General features: G+C 63.9%; 1 protein-coding gene across 16 annotated transcripts in view; it reads right to left on the bottom strand.

The window, feature by feature from the left end:
* Window positions 1-13,275, bottom strand: part of RBFOX3 (RNA binding fox-1 homolog 3) — a 130,828-nt gene that overhangs the window by 64,524 nt on the left and 53,029 nt on the right. For 13 of the 16 annotated variants that reach the window (XM_065034248.1, XM_065034239.1, XM_065034247.1 and 10 more), the window contains one exon: window positions 5,570-5,686. The exons of the other annotated variants lie outside the window; for them this stretch is intronic. The gene's annotated coding sequence lies outside the window, so the exon portion shown is untranslated. The remainder of the gene's footprint in view (window positions 1-5,569; window positions 5,687-13,275) is intronic. 16 annotated transcript variants of the gene reach the window in all.

Raw genomic sequence — 13,275 nt, 5'->3', positions numbered from 1 at the left:
ACAACTCCAAACACCCCACGAGTTCAAACAGAGCAGAGCGGAAACCTCCATCTCAGAAACCCACAACAACTGGCCCAACGCACAGCCCGACCTCAGCTCCTATCAGATGTGGAGCCGCAAGGGGCCCATGGCTGGAAAAGAGCAGCACGGCCAAGAGAGGAGCCGGGGCGGGAGAGACCCCCCGGCCCCAACAGAACAGAGGCTCAACGAAAACCGAGGTGGAAACAAGTGACAAACAGGTAAACGGAACGTTCCCTTACCACCGGCAGCCCCTGCCAGAGCGAGTTGGTCTTTTCCTTCAGGGACAGGAACGTGAGCGGCTTGGCCAGCGGCAGCACCGGGCGGCATTCGCCATGCGGGGGAGACTGGCAGAGCTGGAGACCAGAGCGACCGAGCGGCACAAAGTTCACAGCGCCGAACATAAGGACTACACAAGAACGCCCGCTCTAACCTGGAAAAACAGCCAGCGAAACACCGAGGTGCATTACTCAGCTCCGGGCTGACTGTGAGTCACCGGCACCCGCCGCCGCCAGGAACGCCGGGTGGTGCCGGCTGCCGGCACCGAGAGCGCCAGGAGAGCGGCAGCTGCTGCTGCAGGATGCTCAGCCGGATCCGGACCCGGCTCCGCACCGCTGGCTGCGGGAAGGGCTGCCCGGGGACCGAGAGCTGCACCGGGAGCGGACACAGGGACAGACGGACGAGGAGCTCGTCTCATGCAGCCCAGCCACGGCTCTTCTCCAGAACCGGCGCTGGGGAGAGGAGCTGTTCATGCTCAAGGACAACGTTGGCACGAGCGTAAACGGATGTAAGAGGCTGCAAAGAAATGGAAGCAGGAAGGAAATCGGGATGTTTCTGTGCAGGGGGAAGGAGAGGAATGTCCCGGCGGGACATGGGTCAGTCCTCAGCAACCAACGGGGCGAGGAAAGGGGCTGCGGCTGGGACCGCCTGGACAGCGGGGCTGGGGCTCAGCGCTCTGCCTCAAACGTGCCTTCAAACTCCCTTTAAACCGTACTCAGATGTTTCACCGTTTCCATTACCGGCGCTGCCAAGCGATGGCCCACGGCTGAGCGGCCCCTTCCACAGAGCAGTGACCCGGGGAGCGGTGGGAACGGCGGGGTCACCCACGGACCCGACCGCCCCGGAGCCCCTTCCCACCGCAGCCCCGGACCCCGCGGGCTCCACGCGCTGTCCAGATCGCTTCCCAACGCCACGCTGAAACCCAGGCTGCTGATCAGATGGAAAGTCTCCATCCCATAATAAACAGAATGTACTATTTATAAACCTGAAAATGTCTTTATTATTGTTATTATTTTCCCCCAGAAAAAACCAAAAATCCCTCGCACAATAGCGCTGCGCACACCCCACCACGGGCCCGCAGGGCTGCGGCGCTGGGGCCGCTTCCCCAGGCAGTGCCCAGCGGAACAGATGGCAGCGTGGGCGTTAGGTACCAGCCTCCTGGCAATCTGAACATCTGTTACCGTTAGAAAATGCTAATTGCCATCAATCAGGACAGCACCTACCCACATTTACATGCAAGCACAAAAAAATTACGTCTAAATTTCTGCGAGTACAACACTTGCTGCATGTTAAGTAACCGGAGCTGCTCAGATGCTGCGAGGCAGCCGGGCACCGGCGCTGCGGGCGACGCACCGCACACCCCAGCACCCGCAGCGCGGGGACGGGGGACCTGGCTCCCTCAGCCCTCGTGGGGACGGCCTGGCCCCCTCCTCTCCCCGCAGCCTTCCCGGGGGTGGTAGTGCCGGGTCCCCCACGCCTGGCCCGACTGTGGCACCAGGGCCGCGGCTCTTGGAGGAGCCTCAGGTTCCTCCCAAAGCAGGGCAAGAGGAGCGAGAAGGAGCGATCCCGCTGCTGAGATGGGGACATGGATGGAAGAGCCGCCAGGGAGGGCCAGCGGAGCCTCCCCAGACACACCGGGCTCTCCCCACGGCCGAGGGGAAACGGGGATCGTGGCGCAGGTTTAATTGCGTTGCAGCCATTACGTCACGGCTGCCAGGCTCTGGGCCCGTCCCCCGGGTCCCCCCACATCCCTCCCAGCCCTGGCTCCCCGACAAACCCCCGCCAGCACGAGCAGGTTGCGGCACCGCTGCTCCCTCCCCGGCTCCCACCGTTGCTCAGCAGCCGAGGGAACCGCGCAGAGCTCCAAGGTCACTCAAAAACACCATCTGTCCAAGCGCCGCTCCTCGCCCTGGGGGAGCAGGAGAAACTACTCCAACCTGCCAAAGGCCACTGTCCTCCCACACGAACCCCCGGCTGCACACCAGAATCTCCCGATCACGCCGGCATCTTCTGGCGCTCGCTTGGCCTTGGCTGCAGCATCCCCAGCGGGGGCACCTGTGTGCTGAGGTCACTTGCACTCAGGCTCTGAAGTCACATTCATCTCTGTGCTACTTCTCCTGCGCTTCCAAGTGTCACAACTTGGAAGCCTGGTCCCTGGTCCTGCAGTGGCCCCAGCACCCGCAGCCTGGTCCCTGGTCCTGCAGTGGCCCCAGCGCCCGCAGCCTGGTCCCTGGTCCCACCGCAAGCCCTGTGGTGCACGAGATCCCTTCCATACGGGAGCAGCCAGCAGAGCTGCCAGCTCCCAGCTCCAGCACTTGCTGCTACATCTGGAAACTCTTCTCACCCTTAATTGTTCTTAATGCTTTAACACGCGGAGTGACTAATAAGACACTAATTGGGCGGCGTTAGCAGCAAGTGCCGGAGCGGGGAGCGCAGCTGGCAGTGCCCTCTGTGCCGAGCCGGCGCTCTCCCGGCCACAGAGCTGCCGACGTGCCGCGAGTATCATAAATCACTGCAAAGCCCAGCGCCTTCCCTCTCAGCCTTTCCCAGCGCGGTGGGAAAAGCCGCCTCCAGCAGCGGGGACAGCAAAGAGCTGCAGGTTTCAACTCTGCCTCACGGCGACCTGCACCCCAGGAGCAAGGGAGGGGAGGACACAAGGTCCCTGGAAGGGATGTCCCGCACACCTTCCCCCCCACCGGCAGAAAGGCACCTGGTGGCTCCCTGACCCCCCAGCGCTGCCCTCTGCCACCGAGCCCAAGGCTGCGGGTCCTCACGCCACCGCTGCCACCAGCATTGCCTGCTGCCGCCCGCCCGCAGCTCATGTGCCAGCACTGGCTCCCGCTCGGCATCGCTCACGTCGAGCACAAGTGACAAACGGCCATGGGGAGCACAGCTGGCCAGGGGATGTCTGCGTTTGGGGTCCTCCTGCACCCCGGAGAGCTACGGGGTGACGGTCACACACCACCGGGAACGCCGCGTCCTGGGGCCAGCCCACCCGGGAGGCTCCCACAGGGCTGCCAGCCCTGCCCGCACCTCTGCCCACATCTGTCTGCCCTGCCCGCACCTCTGCCCGCAGCACCGCGCACACCGGAGCTGCTCAACAGCAGGAAATAGGCACAAATCTCGTTACACACTGGCTGAGCCTCCCTGGGCATGTTTTCTATAAATCTCCCGGAATTTATGATATGATAACTAGCCTGGAAAAGCCAAATTAAATCCACAGCCAAGAAACTGACTTTCAAGTGTGACCTAATTTACTGGCTGGGAGGGGAGGGGGGAGAGGGATCCCAGTGCCGGGCGCTCCCGGGGTGTCCCCCCCATGCAGCCGCACCCCCCCCGTCCTCCTCCTCACCGCGACTTTGGGGACGGAGCTGCGCAGCCTTTCATGTCTGAGTGGATCTCGCACTCCCACTCGCTGGAACAGAAGTGCCTGGAGGGCTCCCCTGTCAGCTGGTTCTCACTGCTCAGCTCCACGCTGCTGCGGCAGGTTTGGGGTGACGGGGCTGTCACTGAGGGGCTCCGTGCCGGGGCGCTACCCCGCGCTCCCCTGAGCGAGCCTCGTGCCGGCCCTGCACCCTCCTCTGAGGTTTGACCACAACCCAAAGCCTCCGCGCAAGGCACCGGCAAGGGATGGCTCACGGGGAGGAGGTTACGGGCAGAGGAGGGAGCAGCAGGGGAAAATCTGGCTGGGGAGGCAGCTCGGCAGCTGGAGCATGGCCAAGCCCACCCCGTGCACCCGCCGGGCTCACGGCTCCGTGCAGGAGCAGGCTGCACACGGCAGGAGCGTGGTGCGGGCAGCACGGGTGATGCGGGCAGCGCGGGTGATGCGGGTGATGCGGGCAGAGCGGGCCCGCGGTGCTCCGGCAGCCCCGGGGGTGGGCGCGGGGCTGAGACACGGGCTGTTGTTCTGGAACAGCGTGCACCAGCAGAGCGGCATGTGGGAAGCTTGCATAACAGTGCCAGCCCACACGACGCCTGCTCCTTCCCAGCATGATCAGCCCCTCGCGTTCATGAGCAATAACATCCACCCAAAGTTTTCTAAAAGACAAAAAAAAAAGCTTCAAGGTGATACCAGAGCTCAGCTGCCTTTGCTGCCTTCAAACTGATTAATGCAGCTGGGGAAATCCATCTGCACAGCCTCTTCGCAGAGGCGAGGCTTCTCTAATCCCTGCTCGGGACGACCTCTGCCCCCACCGAGGGACGAGGATTCTCAAAATCCCGCTCCCTGGTCGATGATTTCCGAGCACACCCTGGGGACTGGGGCTTTGCCGGCACCCCCGCCGGGCGCTCCCCACTGCTCGCAGCAGCCGGGGCAGGTCCTGGCTCGGGGTTCCGGGAGCAGGTCCTGGCTCGGGGTTCCGGGAGCAGCACCCGGGGCCACGAGGTGTGTGCAGCAGCAGCCGCTGCCGTGTGGCCTGTCCCCAAGCAGCTCCCATCTGCAGTTGTCATGTTGAAGGTGCAGCTGTGACAGCACTGCTGCAGCCCCCCCAAGAGCCGCCCACACCCCCGGGTACCTGCAGCACTGGGGTAAACAGGGACGGTGGCTCATCTGGAGGAGAAAGTCACGCTGCCTTGGCGAGGTTTACATTCCAACTATTCACTAGGCTGGTGCAAGCTCCTGGTGCAGGCTGGTGTCAGCGTGAGACTTTTAGTCCATGTACCGTGAACTGATGGGGACAAGTTCAAATCCGACCAAATGGAAACCACACGAGCAGGCGCGGTGGGTTTTGTGGCACAGTCTGTGCCAAGAGCAGGGTCTTGCTGGGTCCAGCCGGGCTGCGAGGTGCAGGACTGTGTGCGTGCACCGCTGTGTGTGCACCACTGTATGCGTGCAGGGCTGTGTGCGTGCACCGCTGTGTGTGTGCACCGCGCTCCCCTGCCCATGCCTGGGGACACCGAGGTCCTGTGCACCCCAGGACCCTTTGCCGCTGCCATGAGCAGGAGGGCGATGGCCGGGACAGTGCCCCGGAGCAGCGGGACCCACCCGCGGGGCAGGACCAGCTCCCCCCAGCCCCACCCCAGGAGGACCAGAGGCGCTGTGGCTTCTCCCCGTGACACTCCCCTTCGCCAGGTCACCTCAGAGCCGGGGCCTCGGGCACTTGTGCCACCGCGGGTGGGCTCGGGCTCTGCTCCCTGTGCCCGTGCGCAGCCCACGCGGGGTGAACCGCAGGCTCCTGCCTCTGGCACGGCCCAGGGGCAACAGCAGCTTCACCCCCCACCAAAAACCATCTTCGCTCCCCCACACCGGGGCTGCTCGGTGGCAGCAACGTACCTGGAGGCCACAAGCCGGTACCTGGTGCTGCGGACGCAGGTGGGAGCTCACACTCGTGCTCGCCCCTCGGAGCCGTCGGGAGGAGCTGTCAGGGTCTCACCGCAGCAGCTGCTCAGCCTGCAAGAGAGAGGCAGAGGCTCCGGTCCCTGTGTAGGCATCGCTGCTAACGGAGGAGGACGCGGCAGAGCTTGGCACCTCTGAGCGCGAGCCCTGGGCTCAGCGGGGCGCAGGGGATGGAGGCGCAGGAAGGCTACGGCTTCTTCTAAAGCGAAAAAATACCCCGACCCACCCCTTCTCCCCCAAAGGCTCCCCAGAGGCAGGTCACCGTCCCACATCACCGTCAGCAGCTCTGGTTTGGTTTTCCCCAGCCCAGGTCAAACGGGAGATGATTTAACAGCTTGTCCCCCCTTGTAACGGGAGTTTTTCCCTGCTTCCCCCGGGCAGCTCATCCATCACGGCGACGTCCACCCCGTGACCCCCGCCCGCAGCCCCTGCCCGCCCTGAGTTACGGCGCCTGCACCGCGCGGCGGGACGGGCTCCGCACCGGGAGCTGAGATTTATCCCCTCGGCGGAACGGGGGCAGAGGCCGGAGATAAGTCAGAGCAAAGCTGCAGGAGCGCCTCTCAAGGTCCCCCAAGGTCGGCTCGTTAAAGAGCAACGAGAAGAGGAAATAAAAGAAAATGCCCTTAGCGGTCTGGATTACGGTTCATCCTCCCGCCTTCAAACCAGCCACAACCACCAGGGAAGAAGTGAAGGAGCCAGGAGCCTCCAGGCAGCTCTGTGACGATCCCGGGGAGGCTGTGGGCCCCAGCGGCGCGGAGCCACCAGCACCCCCAGGCAGCCGCCCCAGCAGCGTCCTGGCAAACGCAGCGGTGAGTGCCGGATGGAGACGCCCCGGCCCAGCAGCGCAGGAGCCGCGGGGAAGAGGTGAGAGCGCCGACAGGCAGCCAACAGCTCCACGGTGCAGCCGTCGGGCTCTGCGACGCCGCAGCACGCCGAGCATGCTGCCGGGACTGGCACCGTCCCCGTGACGGCAGCAACCACCGCTTGTGGGGACAGACTGCGGAAAACCCCCAGAGAACCTGCAAACAGCACAGGAACTCCCCAGACTTGCTGGAATTCCCCCTCCACCTCATTAGTCCTGCTCATTAGGCTCCTGCTCCTGATTAGCACGTGGAGCTGAGTTCCTGCAGATCGCAATGCAAAGAACTTCACCCCGAAGCCCCCGAAACGGCAGCTCCTGCCCGAGCCCAGCCCTGCTCTCCACCCGCCGGGGGCCCGGCCACCCAGCGCCCCGTGCCCGCAGCCCAGCGCGGGGCAGCCCGGGGGCTCCTCCGGACTCCTTCTTTCCGACACAAACTCACTGAGCTACAGCTTCCACACTCGCCTCGTGGGGTTTACCCAAGACCAAAAAAACAAAACCAACCATGCACATGCAGCAAGCACAGGACACAATAAACACGGGGAAAACCCAACAGCGTCCCTAAAACAAGATGCACACAGTAATATTTTTTCAGCACCTTGTATTTTGAAAAGCAAACCCACATGTGTTCGGGGGATGGGGCTGGCACGTTCCCCATGGTGGCGTGGGACCGGTGGGGGTCTGGCAGCATCCCCTGCAGCATCCCCCCGGAGCAGCCCCCCCGGGAGAGCCGCCAGCCCCAGCAGGGGTGTGCGAGCGGATTGCCGAACCCCGCAGGGCATCTCCCCCAGGAACCAGCAGGCTTTTACTGCACAGTAAAACACCGTGATTAGATCTACAAGCCAAGCCCGGGAAGGCTGAGAGGCTTTATCAAAGGCAGCTGCACCCCAGGGAGCAGAGGAAGGATTCGGCAGCTGCCCGCAGCCCCCGCAGTCCCCAGGCCAGCCCAGCGGCTGCTGCTGCAGGGGGGCAGGACCGGGGCTGCACCCCTTCATTTTGGGGGACTGAGCCCCTGCCGCTGCCCCCGCGCCAGGGATGCTCCCGGGAGAACACTCGGCCCCGGCCCCAGCTCGGTGTGGTCTGTGGGATGTCACCCTGGCAGTGGGGTGACGGAGAAGCCCCCGAGCCAGGTAGTGCTGGAGGGGGCGGCGGGGGCTGTGGGGGCAAATACTCGCAGTGATTTTCCTGTGGTTGCGGAGAAGAGGGAGGGTGGAAATTCCTTTCAGCAGCAAACATGCTGGAGCAGCACGGCGAGCCTGTGCAGCCCGAGATACAGCTCCTGCTCCAGCCCCGATCACGAGCTATTTCCCACTTATCTGTGCCGAGCCCGATATCTGTGCAGCAGAACACGGCACTCGGTAATAGGATTTTGATGCTGAACAGAAGATGTTTTTTCCCCGAGTCTCACTTACGTCAGACCTGGAGGTATCCATGGCCATAGAGGTGACACAGAGGAAGGCTAAAGAGTTTCAACTCTTGCGCTGAGGGAACAGCTTCTCCTTCAGCTGCAAAACAGCAGAATTAAAGCAATCTAATATTAGCTGCCTGCTCCGTGCCCCCACTCCAGCACAGCCCTGGGAGAGGAGGGAGAAGAGCACATCCCTGCTGCGCATCCCTGGCCAGCGCCGACCCACAGGAGCAGGGGAGCCGCCCGGCCCTGGGGGCATCGCCCGCTGCCAGGGCGCCCCAGCTCCACTGTGAGCTGCACCCCGCACCGCAGGGACGGCCCACGCGCGCAGCAGCACCAGCCCCGCTCGGGTGGCAGAGCTGCACTCACAGCTGCCTCGGGGAACGGGGAGGAAGGCTTGTCACCTCCCTGTCACCCTCCTCCTCGTCTGAGCGAGAGGAAGGTCCCACGCAAACCCGCTGCTGGAGCTGGGAAAGTCTCTGCCTGCCACAGACGACACCAAAGGGACGGGAACCGCCCCCGCCAGGTGCGGGTGACATCTCACCCGGGGGAACGCTGCCGGCGCCGCGGCGGGGCTGTCACCACCTCCCACGGTGCAAACCGGGCGGACGAAGGGCACTTGCAGAAAAGCACCGGGCCGGCAGCGCCGAGCGCCCACACGCGGCAGCGAGGGAAGGCCAGCCAAGGTCCAGCCAGCAGCGCATCACGGCCCGGCCCCGGCAGGCTCGAGCGGCCGGGCTGGGGACACACGCGCTAAAGGGTGCTCGTGGGGAGCACGCCGAGGCCACGGGGAGCACGCCGAGGCCACGGGGCAAAGCCACGGTTCGGCCAAGCCGGCGCAGCCCCCATCCCGCACAGGCAGCACGTGCCCAGAAGCCGGGCGGCAGTACCTGCTGGGTCACGGGGATGCCAGGACGCCGTTGCAGCCTGTTTTTCTGCACAAGTGCATCAAGTATTCTGCACAGCACTTTTGCTGTAAATCACTTCCTATTCAGGCTCACTGCTGAGGGTCTCTGAAGGTCGATTTTCCATGGTTATGACAACAAAAACTAAAATTGGGTCAAACCTGAAAGGTATTATCTTCCTCCAAGCTGCTAAATGCACAATAGTAATGAGGTTGGTTAAGCAATTCACCCACAGACTGCATTATTTGCTCTGAAGATGTATTAACCAGTTAAATGAGCGTGATAAGGCAGCTCTGCTTATTTCTCCCACCAGCCGCACAGAAGATCTGAGGTTCTGGGTCTCCATATCCCGGCTAATAACCATGACCGCAGACACGCTGACAAAGGCGACCGGCGCCGCAGCGCTCCGGGCCGGGCTCTGCCCAGCCTGACCCACGGGAACACAAAGGGAACTCTAAAGGCATCCAGCCGCTCAGAGCCATTTGAAAAAATAATTATACTTCCTCCCGCCCCTTTCTCTTTCTTCTTCTCCTTAAACACTCTCCCCCATGCAACCTCCTGATGGAAGAGAACGAAACCCGCTGGCCCTGGCACAGACAGGTTTTGGCAGCAGCCCCACTCCAAGATGGGGGTTTATCCCCAGCAAACATGCGCAGTGAACTCAGCTGCCAGTGACCGCTCCTGCTGCTGCCACGGCACGGGCCCGGGGGGACAAAATCCACCCACCCATCTAAGGGTGCTGCTCCTTGCACATTGGAGGCCACCTGGCAGCGGTACCCATGGGATGCCGGCAGCGGTACCCAAGGGATACCAGCAGCGGTACCCAAGGGATGCCGGCAGCGGTACCCACAGGATGCCGGCAGTGGTACCCAAGGGATGCTGGCAGCGGTTATTTCTGTTTCTGTCGTTTTCCCTAAAACAAACACCCATTAATGTAAATACAACTGACGTAAACAAGCACAACCCTAAAATCCATGTGCAGCTGTATATAATGGGGGGAAGGATGGAGGAGAAACGCTTCAATTAATCCCTAAAATGAATGAGATGGAAAAACTTGAACTGCACGGGGAAAGCAGCTGCAAAAGGGCCTGCCCAGGGCACCGGGTCACACTCCGCCGCGTAACACCATCAGTGCCACCGGGTCCTGCACCGGCCACCCCACGACACCGGCGCACGGGTGGGAGCACCGTGATGGCCGCGTCCTCGGGAGCTGCCCGCGGGGCCCTGGAGGACGGGAGGCTAAGGGAGGTGGCAGGAGGCGTCCCCCACCCGCACGGGGACACGGTCACCAGCCAGGGGCACATGGAGAGAGCACAGAAAACCGCGGCGTGTCCCTCCTGGTGATCGGCGCGTGCTTCGCCAGGAGGAAGGAGCCGCATGGAGCAACACCAGCACCTGCTAGGACAGAAGGATGAGGGTGTCCTGAAGTGGGATCCGTGTTGACAGAAGCTCTAGGAGCAGCACTACGACCTCCACAAGCCACCTCCCGAGTGACCAAAGCATGGCTGAGAAATGGTACCTGAGGAACAAGGGGAAGAGAGAGCACGGAGCAGACCCAAGGGAGGCAAGGAGCAGTTTGGTGAGGTTGGTGAACTCAGAGGCACCAGCAGGTCTGTGACGGGCCGCAGCCGTGCACACCATGCGCTCCTCCAGGCCTCCAGCACAAGCTGCTGGTGCTCCAGGCAGCATCAGGAGCGACTATTTGAGACCAAACACAAAGAAAGTCAGGTAAGCTGGAAACGCAACATTGGTGCTCCTGCCTTTTTAAGGTTTGCAACTCCAGATCACACAGAGATCTGCTGGGAGCAGAGCAGAGCGATGGAGCCCAGCCTGGCGCATCACCCCCAGAGCTCGGAGCTGGGGCTGTCCTGAGCAACGAGGACCTGAGCCAGCCCCCCGATAAACCCCCTCCGGACCCCCAGCTGCCCCATGGGACGCAGCCGCGCTCAGCCCCGCTCCGGATCCCGCCACGCTCGTGCTCCATCCCGTGCCTGCAGCAGCCCGGGACAGGACTGCAGACCTGCTGCTCGGGACCAGCGATCCCAAACCTGGAGAGCAAATACCCAACACAGCTCCGCTCGGAGCAACACCAACCCCAGCGCTGCCCCCCACAGACTCCTGAGAGTCCCCACCAGCTGCGCCGCAGCGCGACTCGGCTGCAGCGGCAACACGCGGGCACAACGCCCGCTCCGGTGCCCACCTGTGCCATGGGTGGGAGGTCACCCTGGCCGGCACAGCGCCTGCCCTGCCCTGGGAAGCGCCAGCCCTGTTCCCTCACCTTTGGGCAGTGTTCATGCTGCCGAGGCTCCTCGGTGGCGAAGGCTCCGGGACGGACAGGCGGGATGATGGAATCCCAGGAGCCGCCCAAGCGCCGGCACCGGCACCGTGCGGAGCTCCGCACCTTGCCAGCCCTCCCAGCGCTGCCTTGGAGCCGGCTGCCGCAGCGCACGCGTCCTCCCCCCTGCCCTTTCCAATGCCGCCGGTGATGGGAGGGAGTTAGAAATGCCAGGAGAAGCATTCCTCATGTTGAGAAGCCGGATCATCTGAAGACTGGCCACGGCCCAGCGCCGGGCGAGATGAGCCCCAGATTTACGACCAGTGTAGATGAGGAGACAGAAGAGCTTTAGTGAACCTGGCTAAAACCCCATGGGAAAGCGACAGTGAGAGATCCGAGTGACCCGGCAACTCCACCTCCCCACGGGGAAAACAAAAGCGACACAAAAAGGAGCCCAGGAGCCCCAGGGACGAGGGGAGGGGGCTGCCCAGGGACAGGGCACCCGGGATCAAGATGACACACGATGGGACAGCTGGGACACCCGCACCCTGCTCGGGGAGGGTACCAGGCAGATGCTGGGACAGCAATGCATCGCTGCCGGAGCGCCCCGCACTGCCTGCGGCACGGATCCAGCCTCCCTCCTCCCCCAGAGCTCCTTCCTCCCCTTCCCCTCTTTGTCATTCCTCTCAGCTCACGCCTCTGCTCTGCTCTCCTTCAGCTGCTGGCAGCAATAATCCCGGGCACTGCCGCCCCAGCAGATTGCTCAGCGCCGCTCCCGGCTGCCGCTGACCGGGGTTTTAATGACTCCCCCGGCCGCGGCAGGGCTGGTCCCACCTCCGCGGCTGCCAGCGAGGGTGCCCGTGCCCCCGCTCCCTGCTCCGCCAGACCCTCACAGCTCGTCAGGCCTGGGCAGGGATGAGCGAGGAGCAGCCGCCAGCCCCGGGGGCTCCGCCGGATCTGCTCTCGCCTCGTGCCCGAGCTCAGCCACCCGGGACTCCTGCAATCCCCCCCGAAGCCCCAGCACCGCGGGGCTCCCCGGGACAGGCAAGTGCAGCCAAGGGCAGGGATGCAGCAGAGTCGGAGGCGACACAGGCTGACAGCACGTCACATAGTCCTCAGGGACAGGGAAGGGACAACTGCAGCTCGGTGTTGGTCAGATGCTTCTCAAAGCACCATGGCACAGGGCTCTGCAGAGGCAGCGAGCAGGCAGGGGACCGGCTCTGCCTGCCCCGAGAGCAGGCAGCACCCCGGGCTGCAGCCCCCATGTGCCGGCACCGCCAGCTCCCCACACGCCGGCACCACCAGCTCCCGGCATAGCCACATGCCCGCCAAGGGCTCCAGCACGGGATGGAGAGCCAGGTCTCCTCCCAGCAACCCGGCTGCGCATCGCGGGGCACGGAGCTGCCGCTCAGGGGACTTCATGAGGTCCAGGAAGGACAACGCTGAGCCCCGAACCCAGAGCAGAGCTGCCCGCAGCCGGCCAGGCGCTGCCGGGGCACAGGGAGGAGCCAGCAGCGCGTCCCCAAGCCTGGCCAGGCCCTCGCCACCAGGCACACCTCTGGCTGCCAGGCTGCGGGCCCCTGCGCCCTGTCCTTTAATTAACATTCCACATGTAAAGTTGGGATTGTAATTACTGCAACTGATTAACAGGCCGAAGGTAGCCCGTCTCTGAGGGAGCAGATTAGCAGAGGCTCTCTCAGCTCCTGCTCTCACCTCGGTACGGTCAGTGCATTTTAAGCAGGGGCTCGATGCCCCCGCAGCCGGTGATTAATGGGCAAGGAGGACGCGCGGTGGCTCCGTCCCCACTGCTCTTCCCACACTCCCGCCAGGGCAGGACCAGGACGGGCCCAGGGGCCACCGGCAGGGAGGACGCTGGGCAGCTGTTCCCGGAGCATCCTCTCCAGCTGCCGGCGTGGCCCCTGCCCGGGAACTGGGACACGATTCCTGGGGAGCCAAGGACCCTGTGCATGGAGAGGAGGGCACCAGCGCAGACGCACGGGCAGAGAGACCCCGAGAGCAGCTCCCCAGTGCAAGAGGCAGCGGCACACGGGCAGGCGGTGGCACTGCCAGGTCCCTCCCGCGCTGCTCACGGGGCCGTTCCCCGCTCTGGCTCTCAGCGCCGGAGCAGGACGCCAGAGGCTCAGCGCTGGGGACGCGCCCCTTCCCCTGCGGGGCCGAGCTCAGCCTGAGCCGCGG

Source organism: Columba livia, chromosome 18 (genome assembly GCF_036013475.1).
Source record: "Columba livia isolate bColLiv1 breed racing homer chromosome 18, bColLiv1.pat.W.v2, whole genome shotgun sequence".
Classification (NCBI taxonomy): domain Eukaryota; kingdom Metazoa; phylum Chordata; class Aves; order Columbiformes; family Columbidae; genus Columba; species Columba livia.
Note: the sequence above shows the minus strand (reverse complement) of the source record. Positions and strands in the feature narration are given on the sequence as shown.